Source organism: Carettochelys insculpta, chromosome 23 (assembly GCF_033958435.1).
Source record: "Carettochelys insculpta isolate YL-2023 chromosome 23, ASM3395843v1, whole genome shotgun sequence".
In the NCBI taxonomy this organism is placed as follows: Eukaryota; Metazoa; Chordata; order Testudines; family Carettochelyidae; genus Carettochelys; species Carettochelys insculpta.
In genome coordinates, this window is record NC_134159.1 from 533,312 (window position 1) to 555,955 (window position 22,644).

General features: G+C 46.9%; 1 protein-coding gene across 16 annotated transcripts in view; it reads right to left on the minus strand.

The window, feature by feature from the left end:
- EIF4G3 (eukaryotic translation initiation factor 4 gamma 3) overlaps positions 1–22,644 on the minus strand; it is a 505,170-nt gene that overhangs the window by 302,876 nt on the left and 179,650 nt on the right. The gene's annotated exons all lie outside the window — the stretch shown is intronic.

Here is a 22,644-nt window from a genome sequence, read left to right on the forward strand (position 1 = left end):
CATTCCAGTGCTTCACCACCCCCCTGGGGAAATAGTTTTTCCTAATATCCAAACTGCAACTCTCCCTCTGTAACTTCAGGCCATCTGTTCTGCTCCTTGTTCTGCCATCTGTTACCACTGAATCGCAGAATCACAGGGCTAGAAGGGACCTCAGGCAACACATTCCAATGCTTCACCACTCTCCTGAGCTGCATTTACACGTGCAAAAAACTGCAAAATAAATGGCCCTTTTTCAAAAAAGCAGGAGGAACGTCCACACATGTAAACCAGCCTTTTGAAAGAAAATCGGAAGAAGGGGGCGCAGACTTCAAAATCTGAACCCTGATCCCATATCAGGCAGATCACTCCCTCTCAAAGTAATAAATCAAAAGAGCACACAGTGGATGCTCCACAGTCCACTCTTTCGAAATACAGGTCCGCCATGGTGCCGATCAGCTGGAGCATGGGGCTGCTCCAGCTTGCAGCAGTGGGGCTCTGTGGTCCCTGCATTCGGCTGCCTTAAAGCCACACGCACGCAGGAAACCCGTGGCAGGAAGCTGAGAGCATGCTAGGAGCAGCCTCTACATGCACTCCAGCCAGACACTCCAGCACCCTCATGGCCAGCAGACAGCCCCCCCGTGAGCCCCAAAGCCCCCCCTCAGAGCCACTGCAAGGGCTCCCAGGGAGAGAAAAAAAAAGGGCTCCCTCCTGGACAGAGGGGGAGCTGCAGGACCTCCTCGGCCTCTGGCAGGACAAGGAGGTACTGCACCACATGGGCGTGAAGCAGCGCAATGCCACAGCCTTCGGCCGCCCGGCAATGGGCCTCCACACAAGGGGCCACCTGGAGCGTACCGCGGAGCAGGTACGCTCCAAAGTGAAAGAGCTGCGCCAGGGATATGCCCAGGCCAGGGACCAGGCTGGACGCTCTGGGGCAGGACCAGCGATGTGCCTCTTCTACAGAGAGCTACGGAGCATCCTGGGGCCCCAGGAGAGTTCACCCCCCATGGCTTTCCTGGACACCTCCAGGGAGGAGCTGCAGCCGGAGGATGAGGAGGAGGAGGAGGACGAGGAGCAGCAGCCCAGATCAGGGACCCAGAAAGGCAAGGGGACCACGGACTGGTCAAGTGAGGAGGGGGAGCTGACCATAGTGATCCCCTCCCGCTCCACCATTCAGGCGACCGAGTGCCAGACATCTCCGAACGTCACCGACGGACCCTCAGGTACGTCCAGGGAGGGGTGCACACCTAATCCACAGGGTGGGGGCGACACAACGGCTAGGTGCCCGCACACAGAACCAGTGGTCCCAGGCTGCACACAGGCCAGCCCCCACATGGGATGCGGCACCCCGCGTTGCCACACCTGCGACGCCCAGCACCCACCCCCAGTGGACAGCACTGTATGCCGCACAGGGGTGACGGCTGGTCAGTGCCGGACGGCACCTGAGGCCCGCACACCACAGGCCGGGAAGGGCCACCTGTGGGAGAGACCCCTTGAATAACACCCAGGCTGGGAGGCCCGGTCCCAGGGGCCAGGCGGTCAGAGCTCCCTGGAGGGGTCAGTGTCCCTTGGGGAGGGGCGGGACAGGGGCCCGATTGGGTGGGCTCAGGTGGGTAGGCCACAGCTGGGTCACCTCCGTCCGGGGCATACTACTGACATGCTCTCCTCCTCTCCACACAGTCGCACCATCCGTGGGCCAGGAGAGCCCCATGCCATCTCTCGCCTCAGAGAGCCTGCCCACAGCCATCGGAGGTGTCCAGACTCCACCCCAGGCAGCGCGCCCTCAGGGCCGTGGCTGGAGGGCCCCCTGCTGGGCCAAGGAAGACCCAGCCACGCAGCGCCAGGCCGAGGTGGCTGAGGAGCACCTCCAGCTCGCCCAGGCCAACATGGAGTGGTGGAGAGTGGCCTGGGATAGACTGGTGGACACCCTTGAGGGCATTGGCCACGCTGTGCGGGAGCACACGGCCACTGTGGCCCACCTCCTGGCCCCCCTGATGTCTCCCTCTGCTGGCCCTGCCCCCTCCACCCCCACCGAGCCTGCCCCCTCTGTCCCCACCAGGCCCACCTGCCGGCAATGTATGCTGGTGCTACTGGCACCCTCCCCCCAAACCGGGGACCCCACAACCGGGGGGACAGGGGCTCTGGGTGCCGACGGGGTTCGCAGCCCACCACCCCTGGCCCAGAATGAGACCTCGCCCCCCTCCAAGTTAGGTTCCCCCTTCCAAGTTAGGTTTCCCCCATACATATTATTTACGAACACCCAGCTATATAAACATTTCTTTATTATTCACCACTCCATGCTGTGCTCCTCGGTGGCTGGTGGGTGTGCAGGTGCAGTGCTGGTGGGGGAGGCAGGGATGGTGGGTGATGGATGTGCATGGGATGTGGGCGTGCAGGCAGGTCACAGGTGGCCATCAGCAAAGGCCTGCCTGAGGGCCGCCCAAACGCGGTGGCCATCCCGGTGGGCTTGGCAGATGAGGGCGGCGCCCAGCTGCTCATAGACAGCGCCAGCCGGAGGACCACCTCCGGGAACATAGGCGTCCCCCTTTCCCTCCACAATGTTGTGGAGGACGCAACAGGCGCCCACCACCTGGGGTATATTGGGGACCCCGACCTCCAGCCGTGTGAGAAGGCACCTCCACCACCCCTTTAGGCGCCCAAAGGCCCACTCCACCACATTGTGGGCATGGATGAGGCGCTCATTAAACGCCTCCCAGGTGGGGTTGAGATGTCCCGTGTAGGGCCTCATGAGCCACGGCTGCAGGGGGTATGCCGCATCTACCACCATGCAGAGGAGCATGGTGACGTCCTCCACCATGGGGATCTCCCTCTGGGGGACAAAGGTGCCGGCCCGTATGCGGCAGCAGAGGCCAGAGTTCCGGAAGACCTGGGCATCATGGGTGCGGCCAGCCCAGCCCACGTAGAGGTCGGTGAACTGGCCCCTCATGTCCACCAAGGCCTGCAGCACCACCGAATGGTTGCCCTTCCTGTTCACGTACTGGCCGGAGCTGTGTGGCGGGGCGCGGATGGGGATATGTGGATTGGTGGACTTGGATAAATGGACTTGAAGGTGGATTGGATAAATGGATGGTAAGATGGATAGAAAGCTGGCTAGAAGGTCGGGCCCAGAGGGTAGTGATCAACAGCTCGATGTCGGGATAGTGGTCGGTTTCTAGTGGAGTGCCCCAAGGTTCAGTTCTGGGTCCTGTTCTGTTCAACATATTTATCAATGATCTGGATGAGGGATTGGATTGCACCCTCAGCAAGTTTGCAGATGACACTAAGCTAGGGGGAGAGATAGATAAGCTGGAGGGTAGGGATAGGGTCCAGACTGACTTAGACAAATTGGAAGACTGGGCTGCAAGAAATCTGATGAGGTTCAATAAGCACAAGTGCAGAATGCTGCACTTGGGCCAGAAGGATCTCAAGCATTGTTACAGGCTGGGGTCCAACTGGCTCATAGTAGTTTTGCAGAAAAGGACCTGGGAGTTTTAGTGGATGAGAAGCTGGACATGAGTCAACAGTCTGCCATTGCAGCCAAGAAAGCTAATGGCATATTAGGTTGCATCAAGAGGAGCGCTGCCAGTAGATCCAGAGAAGTGATTATTCCTCTTTATTTGGCTTTGGTGAGGCCGCATCTGGAATAGTGTGTCCAGTTCTGGGCCCCCAATTATAGGAAGGATGTGGATACACTGAAGAGGGTCCAGCAGAGGGCGACTAAAATAATTTGGGGGCTGGAGCATATGACCTATGAAGAAAGACTGAGGGAGTTGGGACTGTTTAGTCTGCAGAAGAGAAGACTGAGGAGGGACTTCATAACAGCCTTCAACTTACTGAAGGGAGGCTGCAAAGAGGCTGGAGAGAGGCTGTTCACAGTGGTCATGGATGGCAAAACACGGAACAATGGTCTCAAGTTGCGGTTGAAAAGGTCCAGGTTGAACATTAGGAAAAACTTTTTCACTAGGAGGATGCTGAAGCATTGGAATGGTCTATCAAGGAAAGTAGTGGAGTCTCCATCCTTGGAGGTATTTAAGTCTTGGCTCAACAAAGCCCTGGAGGGGCTGATCTGATGGGTTTGATCCTGCTTAGAGCAGGGGGCTGGAATTGATGGCTTTTTTAGGTCTCTTCCAGTTCTGTTGTTCTATGATTCTATGAAGGAGGCAATCCCCTCAAACCTTCAGCAATAGATAAGATGTGGCTTTGAGACTTTCGAAACAACCATGTCCAATACATATAGAAGGATATGGTCCTGTTGTCATCTAGTGTGTGCACAGTTTGCCTTCCGTATGAGAAGCAGGAGGCTTAGGGTAAAAGGTAGGAAGGATTATAGATCTGTTGATGTGGAATTGAGAGCATACTTTTGGTAGAAAAGAGGGATGGGGTTGCAGGACTACTTTGTGTTTGTGCAAAATCGTGTATGGTGGAGAGCCAGTTAAAGCAGTGATCTTGCTCACTCTTAGAGTTAATGTTATAGCCACTAAAACAGGGTTTTCATTGTTAACATAGCTAGTGAACATGTGGACATTGACATGAATGCTGGACCCATCAAGGTATGAAGGACAAGTTCCAAATCCCAAGCTGAAGATATAGGTTTGCATGGAGGCATAATATTTTGTAGGCTTTTCCAGAATCTCTTTACAACTGGATGGGTGAATACTGAGAAGCTGTCTACTGTTGGATGGAAAGCTATAATCGCCAAAAGATGAATTTGTAGTGAAAACAGTGATAGGTATCTTTTAGGTAAAGAATGTACTCAAGGATCCTGTGCAGTGGATCTTTTGTGGGTTGAACACCCTTTTTGGAGCACCAGGAGAAAAGCAGTTCCACTTGGAGAGGTAATTTTTACACGTTATTTCTTGTCTGCTTTGTAATAGCACACCTCTCATCTGCTGAGAGTAGTGTGCATCTTCTGGGAGCCAAACAGAAACCAGGGCACCAGATGTAGGGTATGCAGTCTGGGGTGATGCATGGCACCCCCATGTTGAAAGACTTGGGCCAGACAGCTGGGAAGCAGGTAAGGAGTATGAAGAGACAGATGAGAAAGTAAGGGAAACCAGATTTGCCTGTGCCATGCTGGAGCAATGAAGATGATTTGTGCTCCCTCTGTCTGGGTTTTCCTGAGGACTCTGGTGATCAGAGGAATGGGTGAGAAAGCATACTGGAGGTGAATATTCCAAGAGAGGAGAAAGACATCCCCAGCGATTTGTGGCCCATGCCTGCTCTCAAACAATACTGGCTGCATTTGGAGTTCTCTGGTGTTAGAAGAAATCTACAGCTGGCTGACCCCAGAGCTCAATATGGTTTTGGGTCACTTCATGGTGGAGCTCCCTTTCGTGGTCTAGGGAGAAATGATGACTGAAGGAGCCTGCAAGTGTATTGTTCATGCCCAGCAGGTATGATGCCATGAGGACAGTGTTGTGCCCAATACACTAGTTCCGCAGTTTTATGCCCTCTGTACAAAGTGATTCTGACTGGGCCCCTCCCTAACGATTGATATAAAACATTGTTGTGGTTCTGTCCATGAGGATATGGACAGTCTTGTTTTGAATGTGCAGCAGAAAGTGCTTGCAAGCATTGAAGGCAGCAAGTAGCTCAAGAAGGCTGATACAGCGTCTGGTGAAATGGACCCCGACTAGAGTGCTTCATTCTTGGTTCCACCAGCATAAGGTCTTGATTACCTTTCAAGATACCAACACCCATCTGTGTATGTGATGTCTGGCGGGGTATATACTGACATCAACCAATGCTGAAGGGAGTGAAAATGAAACCGAGCATTGGAGACACTAAGTAGTAGCCACCATGAGGCCAAGGAGGTGAACGCATGTAAGAATACGAACCGTAGGACTTATAAGTTGTGATATAAGGCTCTTTATGGCCTGGTAGCATTGCGTAGGGAGATAAGCACAAGTGATTGTGGAGTCAAATCGAGCACCTATGAAGTCAATATATGTGGTAGGTTCCAGGGTTGATTTGGCAATGTTGATGAGGAAACCTGGGGATTGTACGAGCTGTCTTGTGGATTGTACCATGGCTCTTGTGGAGTCTTTTGAAGGGCCTCAAAGGAGACAATCATTGAGATACAGGAACATAATAATACTTCCCATCGAAGGTACACAGTCACTGGTGCAAGGACTTTGGTAAATAACCTGGAGGTGTTAAAAGGCCGAAGGAAAGACTCTGTATTGATTGTGTTATGCTCCAAGGGTGAAGCACAAGAAGTGCCTGTGAGCAGGGTGAATGGTGACATGGAAATAAGCATCTTGAAGGTCAAGGGCTGTGAACCAGTCACCATCATCCACTGCCGGGATTACAGAAGATAGTGTGATCATCTTCAAGTGTTGTTTGCTAATGTATTTGTTCAACCTGCTGTAGATCCAGGATGGGGTTTCCAACCCTGTTTTCTTTTCTATTTGGATGTTTTTAGAATAAAATCCTTTCCCCTGATGTTGTTTCAGAATTTCTTCTATGGTTCCAATTTGTAGAAGGTGCTGTACTTTGAGCCATAGTAAGTTCTCATAGGAAGGGTACCTGAAGAGGGATTGGTAAGGGTGGAATGTTGGAGTGATATAGAGTAGAGGGATAGTACATCCCTGAGCAATGATGTCTAAAACCCATATGTCCAATGGTTATTAGCATCCGCTAGTGGTAAAAGGGATGGAGGCAGTGGTGGAGAGCTGTGCACTGGAGAATCTGGGAGGTCCGCCAAGCCCCCAACTTCAAAGCTGCTGTTTCGAGGCAACTGGTGGCGCTGAGCGTTTACTTGGGGCTTTGTGTCTTTGATTTTGTGGTCTATTAGCACTGTATCAGAACAATCTATAGGGTGCTCTTGTGAGTGATCCTTGTACCTGTGATATGGGGCGTGCCTCCTTTTACGAAACAGAGGCATGTATATTCCCAAAGTGCGCAAAATGGATTGTATATTTTTGTTGAAATGTCGAGCTTTGCGACCGGGTGCTGGCAAACAGGGTGCGTGCTAACAGGAGGGAGTTTGGAGAGGCTCTCCTGGAGGAGGAGAAGGAAGGAGCAAACTAAAGCACCTTGGGGTAAGTGGCTGCTTATATTTGGAGGTTTTGGGCTTGTGTGTTTGTTTGGAGTTTGGAGTTTGTTTGTTTGGAGTGCTGAGCTGAGTGTTTGTTTGTTTGTTTGAAAGGCCGTGTGCTCAGGCAGGCAGGCAGTTGGAAGCTGATTAGGTTTGAATTGAAACACCGTGTGCTGATTGGCTGAGCTGTAGGCAGAGGGAGGAGCTATCAGGGAGGCTGAGCACTTAAACCCTGCTAGTAAGCGACCAGGGAGCTTTGCGACCGGGTGCTGGCAAACAGGGTGCGTGCTAACAGGAGGGAGTTTGGAGAGGGGGGAGTTTAGAGGGAGCCAGTGACTTACTTCTGTTGCCCTTAAACTAAATCCTTTATAACAACCTCTATCTGAAACATTTAATTAACCCTCATATATAACTAGAGTAGGAAATGGAGGCAGAAGCCCAGCAGCAGAGTGGGGGCTATCCTGTTTATTGTGTCGAGTGCAGTATGTATGACTACCTACCCTGTGGGCGGGTGGCGTATGTGTGCGCTCGATGCAAGGAGCTCCTGGCCCTCAGAGACCGAGTGCGTGCTTTGGAGGCCAGGGTGGCTGAACTGGAGGAGCTAAGGAAGGCAGAGGTGTTTGTGGATGAGACTTTCCGGGACATAGTAGGGCTGTCCCACCTCCAATCTGACAGTCCTGAGGCTGTTACGGAGGATGAAAGGCTCAGGGAAGGAGAGCAGTCAAGGGGAGCAGAGGGAAACCATCCCGTAGTTGGGACCCTCCTTCCAGAGGGTAATGTTGTATCCTCTCGTGCCGAGGATACTTCTCCGGGGGAGGGAGCGCCAGCTGTTAGGAAGAAGCAGGTTTTAGTAGTGGGGGATTCGATCATTAGAAATATAGATAGTTGGGTTTGTGATGACCGGGAGAACCGTATGGTGACTTGCCTGCCTGGTGCGAAGGTTGCGGATCTCTCGAGGCATCTAGACAGACTTATGGGCAGTGCTGGGGAGGAGCCGGTCGTCGTGGTACATGTTGGTACCAATGACATAGGGAAGGGTAGAAGAGATGTTCTGGAGGCCAAATTTAGGTTACTAGGAAAGAGACTGAAATCCAGAACATCTTTGGTGGCATTCTCTGAAATGCTTCCAGTTCCACGCGCAGGGCCAGATAGACAGGCAGAACTTCAGAGTCTCAATGCGTGGACGAGACGATGGTGTAGGGAAGAGGGGTTTAGATTTATTAGGAACTGGGGACACTTTTGGGGTAGGGGGAGCCTATACAGGAAGGATGGGCTCCACCTAAATCAAGGTGGATCCAGACTACTGGCATTAAACATTAAAAAGGACATAGAGCAGTTTTTAAACTAAGAGGTGGGGGAAAGCCGATTGATGCGGGGGAGCACCTGGATCAGACGGAGACTTCTCTTACACGAGGCTCCATAGACAGGGATTCCCTAGAAGTTAGTCAGATAGGGAACGTGGGAAATAATATATGGGCAAGATCAGATGTGAAACAATCGTGCATAAAAAAATCCACCACGTCTGTGAAAGGCGGACATATAAATAGTGGTAGTTTTCTAACATGCTTTTACACTAATGCTAGGAGTCTGTCTAATAAGATGGGTGAACTGGAGTACCTCATATCAAAGGAGGAAGTTGACATAATAGGCATCTCAGAAACATGGTGGAATGAGGACAATCAGTGGGACACTATCATACCGGGATATAAATTATATCGGAAAGACAGAACAGGTCGTGCGGGTGGCGGAGTGGTACTATATGTGAAGGATAATATAGAATCAAATGAAGTAAAAATCCTAAAGGAATCAAAATGTTCCATAGAATCATTATGGATAACAATTCATTCCTCTAATATGAATATGGCATTAGGAATATATTACCGACCACCTAACCAGGACAGTGATAGTGATGCTGAAATGTTAAGGGAGATTAGAGAGGCTATCAAAATAAAAAACACAGTAATAATAGGAGATTTCAATTATCCCCATATTGATTGGGTGCATGTCACCTCAGGACGGGATTCAGAGATTAAATTTCTTGATGCCTTAAATGACTGCTTCTTGGAGCAGCTAGTACAGGAACCCACAAGGGGAGAGTCGATTCTCGATCTAGTCTTGACTGGAACGCAGGATCTGGTCCAAGAGGTAACTGTTACTGGACCGCTTGGAAATAGTGACCACAATATAATAACTTTTAATATTCCTGTGTTGGGAAGAACACCGCAGCGGTCAAACACTCTGGCATTTAATTTCAAAAAGGGGAATTACACTAAAATGAGGAAGCTAGTTAAACAGAAACTAAAAGGTAGAGTAATTAAACTAAAATCCCTGGAAGCTGCATGGAAACTGTTTAAAGACACCATACTAGAGGCCCAACTTAAATGTATACCCCAAATAAAAAAACACAGTAAGAGACCTAACAAAGAACCACCATGGCTAAACAGCCATGTTAAAAAGGCAGTGAGAGAGAAAAGGGCAGCTTTTAAAAAGTGGAAGTCAAATCCTAGTGAGGAAAATAGAAAGGAACAGAAACACTCCCAAATTAACTGTCATAATGTAGTAAGAAAAGCCAAAAAAGAGTTTGAGGAACAGCTAGCCAAAAATTCAAAAAACAATAGTAAAATGTTTTTTAAATACATTAGAAGCAGGAAGCCTGCTAAAAAAGCAGTGGGGCCCTTGGATGATAAAGATATAAAAGGAGCGATCAAGGAAGACAGTGCCATTGCGGAGCGATTAAATGATTTCTTTGCTTCAGTCTTCACGGCTGAAGATGTTACAGAGGTTCCTAAATCTGAGCCAGCCTTTTTAGGCGACAAATCTGAGGAACTCACTCAGATTGAAGTGACATTAGAGGAGGTTTTGGAATTAATTGATAAGCTGAATAGTAACAAGTCTCCAGGACCAGATGGCATTCACCCAAGGGTTCTGAAAGAACTCAAATGTGAAATTGCGGAGTTATTAACAGTGGTTTGTAACCTATCCTTTAAATCCACTTTGGTACCAAATGACTGGAAGACGGCCAATATAACACCAATATTTAAAAAAGGCTCTAGAGGAGATCCTGGCAATTATAGACCGATAAGTTTAACATCAGTACCAGGTAAATTAGTAGAAACACTAGTAAAGAGTAAAATTGCAAGGCACATAGAAGAGCACGAATTGTTGGGCAAAAGTCAGCATGGTTTCTGCAGAGGGAAGTCGTGTCTGTCTAATCTATTAGAATTCTTTGAAGGGGTTAATAAACATGCGGACAAGGGGCACCCAGTGGACATAATATACCTAGATTTCCAGAAAGCCTTTGACACGGTCCCACACCAAAGGCTTTTATGTAAATTAGGTGGTCATGGGATAGGAGGAAAGGTCCTTTCATGGATCGGGAATTGGTTAAAAGACAGAAAACAAAGGGTTGGAATAAATGGTAAATTTTCACAATGGAGGGGGGTAACTAGTGGTGTTCCCCAGGGCTCAGTCCTGGGACCGATCCTGTTCAACTTGTTCATCAATGATCTAGAAAATGAGGTAAGCAGTGAGGTGGCAAAGTTTGCAGATGACACCAAGTTGTTCAGGACAGTCAAAAGCAAAAGGGATTGTGAAGAACTACAAAAAGATCTCAGCAAACTGAGTGATTGGGCAGCAAAATGGCAAATGAAATTTAATGTGGGTAAGTGTAAGGTAATGCATGTTGGAAAAAATAACCCAAATTACACGTACTACATGATGGGGTCAAATTTAGCTACGACAGATCAGGAAAGGGATCTTGGAGTTATAGTGGATAGTTCTCTGAAGACATCCACGCAGTGTGCAGCGGCAGTTAGTAAGGCAAATAGGATGTTAGGAATTATTAAAAAAGGGATCGATAATAAGACAAAAGATATCATACTTCCCCTATATAAAACTATGGTACGCCCACATCTCGAGTACTGCGTGCAGATGTGGTCTCCTCACCTCAAAAAAGATATATTGGCATTAGAAAAGGTTCAGAAAAGGGCGACTAAGATGATTAGGGGCTTGGAAAGGGTCCCATATGGGGAGAGGCTAGAGAGACTGGGACTTTTCAGTTTGGAAAAGAGGCGATTGAGGGGCGATATGATAGAGGTATATAAAATCATGAATGGTGTGGAGAAAGTGAATATAGAAAAATTATTTACCTTTTCCCATAATACAAGAACTAGGGGACACCAAATGAAATTGATGGGTAGTAGGTTCAAAACTAATAAAAGGAAATTTTTCTTCACACAGCGCACAGTCAACCTGTGGAACTCCTTGCCCGAGGAGGCTGTGAAGGCCAGGACTCTATTAGGGTTTAAAAAAGAGCTTGATAAATTTTTGCAGGTCAGGTCCATAAATGGCTATTAGCCAGGGATAAAGTATGGTGCCCTAGCCTTCATAACAAGGGCAGGAGATGGATGGCAGGAGATAAATCACTTGTCTTCTGTTCTCCTTCTCTGGGGCACCTGGCATTGGCCACCGTCGGCAGATGGGATGCTGGGCTTGATGGACCTTTGGTCTGACCCAGTATGGCCATTCTTATGTTCTTATGTATGATCTCACCTGTATTTGTCGCAAACAGCTTGATCTTGTTAAATGGTAAGTCTTCAACTTTAGCCTGGAGCTCTTTTGGGACATCTGCTGCCCACAGCCATGAGTATCTTCTCCTAACAATGGCTCTGGCTATGGCCTATGGCTGCCCTATCAACTGAGTCTCGTGCCATCTGCAGCGCTGTTTTTGATGCAACGTAGGCTTCCTGAGCTATAAATTTGGGAATAGATGTCTTTTCTTCAGGAAGATGAGGAATTAATTGAGAAACCTTTGAGTAACTGTCAAAGTTATGATTAACAAAAGTGCTGAGTACTTAGCTATGTGCAACTGAAGTGTAGAAGATGAATACACCTTTCTACCAAACAGCTCCAGGCATTCATGTTCCTTATCAGAGAAGGTATTCTTGTGTTGCGATGGCTTTGCTCTCTCATTGGCAGCATCTACCACTAGAGAATTGGGTTGTGGGTTTAAAAATAGAAAATCCATGCCTTTTACTAGGACAAAATATTTTCTATCAGACTGTTTTTTGCATGGGGGTTTTGCCAGACTTCATCTGCTGCCTCCACTGTAGCTTCGTCAAATGGTAGAGCCACCCTTGCCATGGCAGGTGGTTGTAAACTTTTCAGAAGCTTATGTTGCTTCTCTGGTATTTCTGTTAAGGTGATCTCCTGGCTGACTGCCACACTTTTAAGTTGCTCTTGGAATTGTTTCAGGTCATCAAGAGAAGAATAGTGCATGGGTGAGACTGCTTCTCTGTGAGGCAGCACAGATTGAGCTGTTTTTGAGTCTGGAGGCATATGTGACTCGAAATCATCTGGCAGATGGGTATCATACATTTTTATGCCTTTCCAATGTGTGAGGAGACAGACAAGATAGGAGGTGGCTGGGGCTGGGGCACAGCAGAGGGTGCTTTTGAATGATCCCTAATGGGACTCCTATAATGAAAGGGTGATCAATGTGATCGAGGTCTAGAGTGATAAGGCTCATGTGGCTAATGATGATGATGATGCGTGGATGAGTGTTGTGACGAAAAAGCACTTCTACTGCCATAATATCTATTAGCCCAAGAAGAGTGTGGTGATCTAAGGGCTTCTGGAAATTGACTAACCACTCTGGATGAGTGATCTCTCTATGCTGCACAATACTGGGAGCAAGCTCACTGGTAATACCTCAGTGCCCTGTAACAAGAGCGATAACCACTCACATTATCCCAATGGTAGTAAGACAGAATGGGGGAGGGTGAGTGGTGCACCTCTGTAACAGCCACCTCATTAACGAGCGCAGACTGTGGTTCCCTGAAGGAACTCCATTACTCTTTGCACTATAGTGTTCATTCTCGCTAAGCAGAGGATGCTGTTCATATGAACAGGCATGGATTGGAATCCTGTACTTAGATCTCTTGGAAGCTTTCGTGGAAGTACTCTGAAATCCCGTCCAAAAGGTTTCTGGGATGACCTGCTTTTGTTGTCCACCAAGGTGGGACACTTTCCCACACTGCTCTATTATTAAATATGCTGGTATCATTTCAGCACACAGCACTGCAGTATATGGGACAAAGAGTTACCTTTTTAACTATTGTCCTTTAAGATGTATTGCTCATGTCCATTCCAATTAGGTGGTGTGCATGCACCATATGCACAGCTGTCAGAAAGCTCAAACAGCAAGTGGTGCCAAGATAATAGAGCATATATAACACATCCAACCTGCCCCCCACACTCAGTTCCTTCTTCCTGGAACTACTCCAACAGAAAGGTAGGTGGGTCTTGCAATGGACATGAGCTGCACATCTCAAAGAAAAAGCAGTTCCTTTTATAACTGTTGTTCTTCAACATGATCCTCTGTACACATTTTCTTGTCTCACTGTGCTATTTTGCAGCAATCTAGATGGGACAAAGTCTTCAGCGCCACTGTCCCTGAGTCAACTACGCATTGACTCCAACCCCTCCTCAGGAATTGTGAGGCACCTAATTCAAATAGATATGAACAAGCACTCAAAGAAGAAAAACGGTTACTCTGTTATAACTGTAGTTCTTCTAGATGTATCGCTAATATCTATACGAAGCCAGCCTGCCTTCCATACTGTCTGAGTGCCTGCCAAGAAGAAACTGGAGGGGAGTCAGGTTGGCAGGGTCATATATAGGCTCCATCGCTGAGCTACTCGAGAGGATTCCACAGATGACCCGACTGGTTGTTACTAAGGGAAAATCTTTCCAACAGCCATGCACGGGCACCTAACTCGAAAAGATATGAGAAAGCATTTGAAGAACAACAATTAGAAAAAAGTGAAAAACTGTTTTTTTTTTCTTCTTCGAGTGCTTGGTCATGTCGATACCAATTAGATGACTCACAAGCAGCTATCAGGTGAAGGGTTCGGAGTTCATCTATCAGCTGTCTGTAATATCACCCAGCCAAAGGCAGCATCATCTCTTGCCTGCAGATGAACTGCATAGTGAGTTGTGAAAGTATTTACCAAGGAGCAGGTAGCTGCCCTCCAGTTTTCCTGGATAGCAACACAAGCCAGGAACACCACAGAAGAACCCTGTGCTTCAGTGGAGTGGGCACATACTGGGGCCACCAGAATTTTGACGGTCATAACAAGTACCTATACAAGTAGCAGTCAAAGAGGAAATTTTTTAGAAAGAACAGGCAGACCTTTCATCCTACCACTACGAACAGCTTCATACATTTGCTAAAAGGCGTCATTCATTCTAGGTAAAAATCTGGGGCCCCGAGAATATATAGAGCAGGGGTAGGCAATCAAAATGGCAAGAAAAAAACATTTTTTCCAATTTGGAAAAAAAAAATCAATCAGTAGCAATGCATCTGAATACAAGATGACTCTTGTAAAGAAAACATACTTTTTGTAATCCCTATTTTAAGAACAGAGGATGTTAAATTATTTGTAATGTGATACATGTTTACTGCAAAATGTTCACAAACTTTTTACATATTCTATTTCCTCACACTTTACATGTGTGTTTATATCACTGTCTTCCTGACTTTCACTCCTGAACCTTCTCTCTCTGGAGTTATCCAGTGTTTCAAGATCATAAACAGTTCGCCATTTAGAGATGAGCTGTTCATTTTTGGCCTCTCAGACATTCACTCTTTATGGAAAATAATCAATGGTGGGGTTTTTTGTTTTTGTTTTTGTTTTTTAACTTTGCAATTATAGATTGGGAGCCACAAACAAGTCCTTATAGAGCTGCAGGTTGCAGAACCCTGGTATAAGGTGTGCAAGGACTGATCCCCCTTGAGATGCATGAGGTTTGGGGCATAATGCTGGGAAGCAGGTGAAACTGGGAAACCACCTTGTTTTAATGAAGGGCAGCACCACCTTAGAAGGCACCTCCAAGATCAGGATTTCTACCACAGGATCAAACTCCTCCACTACTTCCTCTGCCTGCAAGACCAGGCCACTAGCCATCCTCCACAGGAGTTCCTTTACTGATGGCCTCTATTATCCTTAGGGGGCAGGGAGATGGAGGGGCCTGCAAGCACCTTATTTGGGGACAAGAATGAAGAGTGAATCCTCATGCCTAAGCTGTCCATATCAACAGATTTTGCTACTTGCACCGGTGCCAATCCATGAAACTCAGAACCACATATGGTGTGAGGAAGAGAACAAATGGACATAAATCAGACATCAGGAACGGCAATATACACAAGCCTGTAGGACAACATTTCAATCTCCCTGGACACTCAGATTTAAAAGTAGCAGTCCTACAACAAAAAAATTTCAAAAATGAAACGGAGAGAGAAATCTCTAAGCTGCAATTCATTTGCAAATTTGACTCCATCAGCCAGGATTAAACAGAGACTGGGAGTGGCTGTCCCCTTCCAAAAACAACTTCTCTGTGCCGGAAGTTCACACCTCTACATTAGAATCTGACAATGGTCCTCATCCCTTCTGACAGCTCTGACTTGTTTTTTCTCCTCTCTTGATCTATACTACTGATAATGGGCCATTTCCACCCTGACTGAATAGACCTTGTCAGCTCTGGCCCTCCCTTTTACTGGGACCCCACTCTTTAAATACACCTCTGAACCACCCCCCTCCCACTCATGGCTGGATGTTAGTTCTGTTAAGTCTCTGGCAACCTCGTATATCTCGGGGGTAGATGGCATATTTATATCCCCATCTGACTATCCTCCACAGAAGAATCCAGCAGCACTAGACCAGACAATCCCAGCTGAGGGACTGGAGTCGACAGAGCCACTTCCTCCTTGACTGAAGGTGGGTGTCCTGGCATGGGATGCACCCCTTTCAACTGGGCAGCCTTGGTAGTCAGTGATTTGCTCCACTCAGAGCACTTGCAGATCTTCCACAGCACTGGAGAGCAGAATTGGTACCATGCCACTGATGCTGCTGTCTTTGGTGACATTGAGAGGCAGTGCTTGGTCTTCGCAAGGGGCCTTTTCCTAGGTGAATACAGAGCCACACAGCAACAGAGGCACACTGTGCATCGAGGCCTGCTTCAGCTCTGGAACAGGCTGCACTGGTTGAAGGTTCAGAAAGGACTCTAAGAGGATTTGTTTCAGTCTGTAGTCTCTAGCCCTATGAGTTCTCAGGTGGAAAGCTTTACAAATTTTACACTTATGTGTAAGGTATGCCTCCCACAGACACTTTAAACAGGAGTCATGGAGGGCTCACTGTAGGCGTAAACTTCTGGGAGGAGATATAGGGCAGCTTAAACCCCTGGGTCCAAGGCATGCAACACCAGAGGAAGGTATAAGGACCAGAGGGCACCCATTCCAATTTCTTTGACTGTTACATTTGTATTTGTAAACAAGGTTTCCTTGTTTCTCCCTACACAGTGTTACCAATTTTTTGTCCCAGGTTATCTCACATTTCTTTGTTGTCTCTCTGTGTTTCTGTGATTAATAAACCTTAATGGAGTGAACAGAAAAACCTCTTTATTCATTCAACAAACAGTGGCTGGTAGCAGTGGAGCCTGGAAGGGAGAAAATTAAATGGAGGGGACAATTTGGAAAAGAACAATACAGGTAAGTGTCATAGTATGGAACAGTGTTAAAACTCATTTTCAAAGCCTCACGAAGATCATCGAGCTCCTCGATGTGCTCTTCTTATTATCCTGGTATCTAGCTGTTCAATATTGATATTATAGGGCACCCGGCAGGCTGCAACAAAGAGCACAGTACTTTCACTGAGGTTTAATCTAGTAAACAAACAAAACCAGCAACCTTCTAAACATCCAAAAGCACATTCCACCACCATTCTGCATTTCCCCAACCTATGGTTTTATTTTACTTATTTTTTTATCTATGGTTCATCCAGTACTTACTACTCTCCAAGCTGCAGATGTATGGCTTAATGAGCCATGGGAGCAAGGATAGGCTGGGACTCCCAAGATCATGACTGGCAATTCAACATCTACTAAACCTTATCCCCTGTATTCCGAGTGGGGGATAGGTCACCTACAAGTCTCCTTTACTTCACTGTGTCTTGGGACAAAATGCCTAGCTGGATCCAGGAGCACCCCAGTTGTTGTCCTTCAGTCTCAGGAGACCTTCTCCACATTGCCTGAGGTCTTTCTCTTTTGCATTCTCCCTGTAGGTTCCATGAGAGAGCTTGACAGACTATGCTGGATGACGGTTTTCTGAGAGCGTGGCCTAAACATCACCACTTTCTTCTCTTGAATTCAATGTCGATTGCTTCTTGTCTTGCTGTGTTCCAAAGCTCCTCAATTGTGACCAAGTCTTGCCATTTGATGTGAAGGATAACCTTGGGAATCTGTTTATGAATGTCTGTAACTTGTGATTTGAAGACTTGTTAAGTACACCCAGTCTGGCATACATAAAACAGCACACTCTTCATATTTGAGTTGAAGATCCACAGTTTTGTCCGTACAGACATTATTTATGTACTCCATGTAGGATGGAGAGTCTTGAATGCAGCTGTTGCTTTTCCTACTCTGGCACTGATAGCCTTATCTGTTGCTCCATCTCTACATATAACACCCCCAAGTAGGTGAACGGCTCCACATCTTCTAGGTCATTGTCTCCCAAACTTTCTGGCACCATGCCCCCACTTTTTGATATCTGAAACACCCTCACACCCCCACACCTCTTCCTTACCATCATCCAACTCCCCCTCTTAACAAAACATGTAATTCATAGTTTAAAATAAATGCAAAAACTTGATATAAATATGTTATTTGAAATTAAAAATAAGTACAAATAGTTTTTTCTTGGCCCTTTGCGGCGCCTGGTGAAGCCCCAGATGGCCAGCTGCCTGAGCCCTGTGCCAGCCAATAGAGCCGCCTGTGCCTGAGCCCTGTGCTGCCAGAGACACCCGCACTGCTGGGGCCAGCCACCTACACACCAGCCTGAGCTGACCAAGCTCTGCAATGCCTGTGCCAGCCAGCCAAGCCCCATAAGCCCTGCAAGCTGGCTGCCTAAGCCCTGTGAGCCCCCCTTTCCAAGCCCCCTGATCCCACAAGACAGGCACCTCCAGTCCCCCACTCACTCCATCCCCCTCCCACAAGCCACGCACCCCCAGCCGCTCTCTAACGCCATCCTTCTCCTCTTTCCCTTCCCCTCCCCTCCCCAATCTACACACACTCTCGTTGCAGAAGGCAGCTAGCTCCATGGGGGTCTTTGCCGGCTGCCTGCTTTTTATGGCATCTGTGCCAGGTTGACCATGTAAAATGGTCGGGGCTGAGAGCCAGAAGCAAAGGCTGGCTTTTTCTTTGGGTGGAGGGAATGACAGGGGAGAGGGGGCTAGGTCACCTCACGCCCCCCCCTGGAATTTCTTCACACACCCCAGTATGGGAAACCATGTTCTAGGTCATCCTCTCCACTGTGATGGTGTTGTAGTTGGACTGGTTGATCCTCACTATCTTGGTCTTTCCCTTCTTAATACTCAGTCCAGTCATTGTGGCAGTTCTGTCTAGCGTTGCAAACTTTTCCTCCATGCTTTCATGTCTGTGTGAAAGGAGGGTGACATAATCAGCTAAATCAATGTCCTCCAGCTGTTTCAAAAGTGTCCAATAAATGCCTCATTGATGGCCATCTGTTGTCCTGTTCACAATCCAGTCCACTGTGATCTAGAAGAGGAAAGTGAGAATGGGCAACCTTGTCACACCCTTGAGAGTATGCTGAAGGATTCTGTCAAGACACTGTTGTGAAAAACTGGGCATGTCGAGGGTCCATATGTTGAACGAATCAAGTTAATAATTTTTGATTGGATGCCACAATGTTGCAGCAGTTTCCACAAAGTGTCTCCATCAGTGCTGTCGAAGGCTTTTTCTATGACAGTTATGTACGGGGGTTAGTTCCACTCCACTCCAACTGTTCCATGATCACTCTGAGAGTTCCTATTTGGTCAGTACATGATCTCTTGCTTCAGAAGCTGGCCTGATCTTCCCTCAGCTGTCAATCAATTTCTGTCTTCATTCTTTCCAACGGAAGCTTATTGAATACTTTTCCTGGAATAGACAGTAAAGCAATGCCCCTCCAGTTCTTGCATTCCTTCAGATTGCCTTTCTTTGGAAGTTTGATAAGGTAACTATCTCCAGTCTTGTGGGATCTCTTCAGTGTCTCAAATTTTTTCCAAATAAAATATACATTATGTTGACTGATATCTCACTACCTACACCTTGATTGCTTTTGTGGGGATGTTGTGTGGACAAGGTACTTTTCAGATGGGCAATGGCTTTTCTGATTCCTTCTTTTGTAGGTCTGCCACAGTTAATTTGCGGAGGTATATTTACAGGTATATTTATATTTATATTTATATTTACAGGTAACTCAGGAGGTTCCACATGCACAGGCCAGTTCACTAGTTCTTCAAAGTGATCCTTCCACCTATTGAGCTACTCACTTTGATTCGTTAGCTCACGCCCATACTTATCCTGTACTTGCTGATCGACTGTATGCTGTGACCCAGCTAGTTTCCATGTGATGTTATAGAGCTCTTTCAAGTTTTTGTTCTGCACCTTGATCAGCTTTTTGTGCAAGGTTTTCCACAAAGTTCTTCTTGTGTAATTTTACAGCCTTTTAAATCCTTTGTCAGCTTCTGAATATAGTCTCTGAGCTTCCACCTTGGCTGCTCTTGTTTTCCTCTTATTGACTGCTGCTCTTCTGTCCTTTCCTCCCTTTGCTTTTCTCACAGTTTCTCCTGTGATCCATCCTTTGTGACACCTTGTCCTCCTCATCCTTCCCTATATTTTATCACAAGTTTCTTTCCAGGTGCTCCTAAATTTGTTCCATAGTAGCATCTTTTGGGATGAGGTTTACCAGAAATGCATATCTGTTGGACAGCTCCACTTGGAAACCGGCTCTTGTCTCTATATTCTTAAGCTGCTCTGTGTTGAATCTCACTCCTGGCTTGATTCCTTTTGTGGTGTACTATTGAGCTTGAACTTGAGTTTTATCATGACCAAATGGTAGTCTGAACCTCTTCTAGTGCAGACATCCTGTATCAATCTTCTGAAAGAACTGCTGATACAGATGTGATCAATCTGGTTTTCTCACTAGTGGTCTGGTAAAACCCACATGACCTTGTGAATCCTTTAGTGTGGAAAAACACTACCACCTATCACAAATCCATGGAAGGAACAAAAGCCACTGAAGCACTCTTCATTTTCATTCACGTTGTCCAGGCCTTCTCTTCCCGTGATCTGCTCTCTGCCTGTATTTATGCTTCCAATTTTCACACTGAGGTCGCCCATCAACTTATCCTTCTTTGCTTTCTGCTTCACCACGCTTTGTAGTTTCTCCTAGAAATCTGTTTAACATTCTTCAGCTGCTTCGTTGGTTGGTGCATAACACTGCACAATAAGTACCATTCACACTTTGGTATAGAATCTCTTCGTGATGATGTGTAATGATACTGCTGTCCACTCCATTAAAGCACCAGATGCCTCTCTTGATAACATTGAGCCCACACCTTCTGTGGGTTGGTGCACCCCCTTCTTTGTGTCCTGAGTAGATGAGGGTTTCACCACTCACCAGGTGACGCTGTCCAAATTATGTCCATTTTGTCTCACACTGGCCCAAAACTGCAAGCTTGTACTGTTTCATCTCCACTGTAATCTGTGCTCTCTTCCCCACTTGATAGATGGTCCAAACATTCCACGTACCAAACTAGGTGGATGTCCTAGGTTAGGGAAGACTCATCTGTGGGGAAGCTTCCTTTCGGCTTTCCCTACAACAACTCATACTCAATCCGAGTGGATTGGCAACTCCTCCAAAGACTTGTTGTAGGTTTGTTTGTAGATGTTTCTGTAACTTTTGTTTTTTTTATGGAAAAGGTTTAATTTTTCCCTTATCTGGTAGCTATCAGAGTGGTGCCAATATAGCACCCAATGTAGGCATCATTCCCCGCACCCCCTGCTCAGTTCCTTCTTGACAGCTACTCGAACAGTGGGGAAAGAAGGGAGGGTTTTAGAATGCACATGAGCAAAATATCTCAAAGAACACCAGTTATGGAAGTAAATAACTGTCCCAACCTCCAAAGAGTCTTCAAAGATAATGGCCAAAGGCTCAGCAATGATCTCTGACAATTCCCTCAGTACCCTTTAAATTCAGAGCCATGGATTGATGTACACCTAGTATTTCTAGGTAGCTCTTGACATGTTCCTTCCACACCAACAGCTGCCCTCCACCTTCCCATACCGCATTGTCTAGCATTGTAGTGTAGGAGTTGTCCTCCTCTGTGAAGACTGGGGCAAAAAATGCATTGAGTACTTCAGCTTTTCTTAGATCATCTGTCACTAGGTCACCTCTTTCATTCAGTAACAGCCCCACACCTTCCCTGATAACCCTCTTATTGTTAACATGCCTGTAGAAACCCTTCTTCATACCCTTCACATCCCTTGCCAGCTGTAGTTTCAATTGCGCCTTTGCTATCCTGATTACTGCACAGCATTTTCCAGCCATATATTTTTACTCCTTCGTAGTCAGCTGTCCAATTTTCCACTTCTTATATGCATTCTTTTTGAGTAAAGCTGATCAAGGACTTCCACGTTAAGCCAGGCTGGTTGCCTACCGTATCTGCATTTCTTACTATGCAGTGGGATGGTTTGTTCCTGTGCCTTCAGCAAGACTTCTTTAAAATACCGCCAGTTCTCTTGAACTCTTTTCCTCTTCATCTTCACTTCCCAAGGGATCCTGCCAATCCGTTCTCTCATAGACTTGAAGTCTGCTCAATTGCAATCAAGGCTCTGTATATTACTGCTCACCTCTCTTCCTTTTGTCAAGATCATGAAATCTACCCTCTTATGGTTGCTGCAGCCCAGGGTCCCATTCATTTCTATTTCTCCTACTAGTTCTTCCCTGTTTGTAAGCAGCATGTCAAGTTGTGCACGGACCCTGATCAGTTCCTTCAGCACTTGTACCAAGAAGTTATCTCCAACATTCTCCAGAAACTTCCTGGATTGTCTGTGTGCTGCTGTATTGGTTTCCCAACAAATGTCCAAATGATTAAGTCTCCCATTAGAACCAGGGCCTGTGATTTGGAAGCTTCTCTTACTTAACTGAAGAAGTACTCATCTCCCTGATCTGGTGGTCTATAGCAGACAGCAACTACAAAATCACCTCTATTGTTTCCACTTCTAAGCTTAACCCAAAGACAATCAACTGGTTTTTCGCGCTCCTCATACTGGAGTTCTGAGCTACCATACTGGTCCCTCACATAGCGCACAACTCCTCCTCTTCTCCCGTCTGTCCTTCATAACTAGTTTATAACCTTCCGTTACCGTGCTCCAGTTATGCGAATCATCCCACCAAGTCTCTGTTATTCCAATCACCTCATACTTTGACGGTGCCATGGCATCTAATTCTTCCTGTTTTTTTCTCAGGCTTCTTTCATTTCTGTACAAGCACCTTAGAGAAGTGACTGACTGGCCCACTTTCTCCTCTTCACCCATGAAACCTACTTTATTGTTCCCTACTCCTTCCCCACTTACCTCAGGGATGTGTCACTGTCCCTGGACGAACTTAGTTTAAAGCCCTCCTTACTAGGTTTGCAAACCTGCTCACAAAAATGCTCTTTCCCCTTTTTGTTAGGTGGATCCCATCTCTTCCCAGCAATCCTTGCTCACGAAAAAGAATCCCAGGGTCA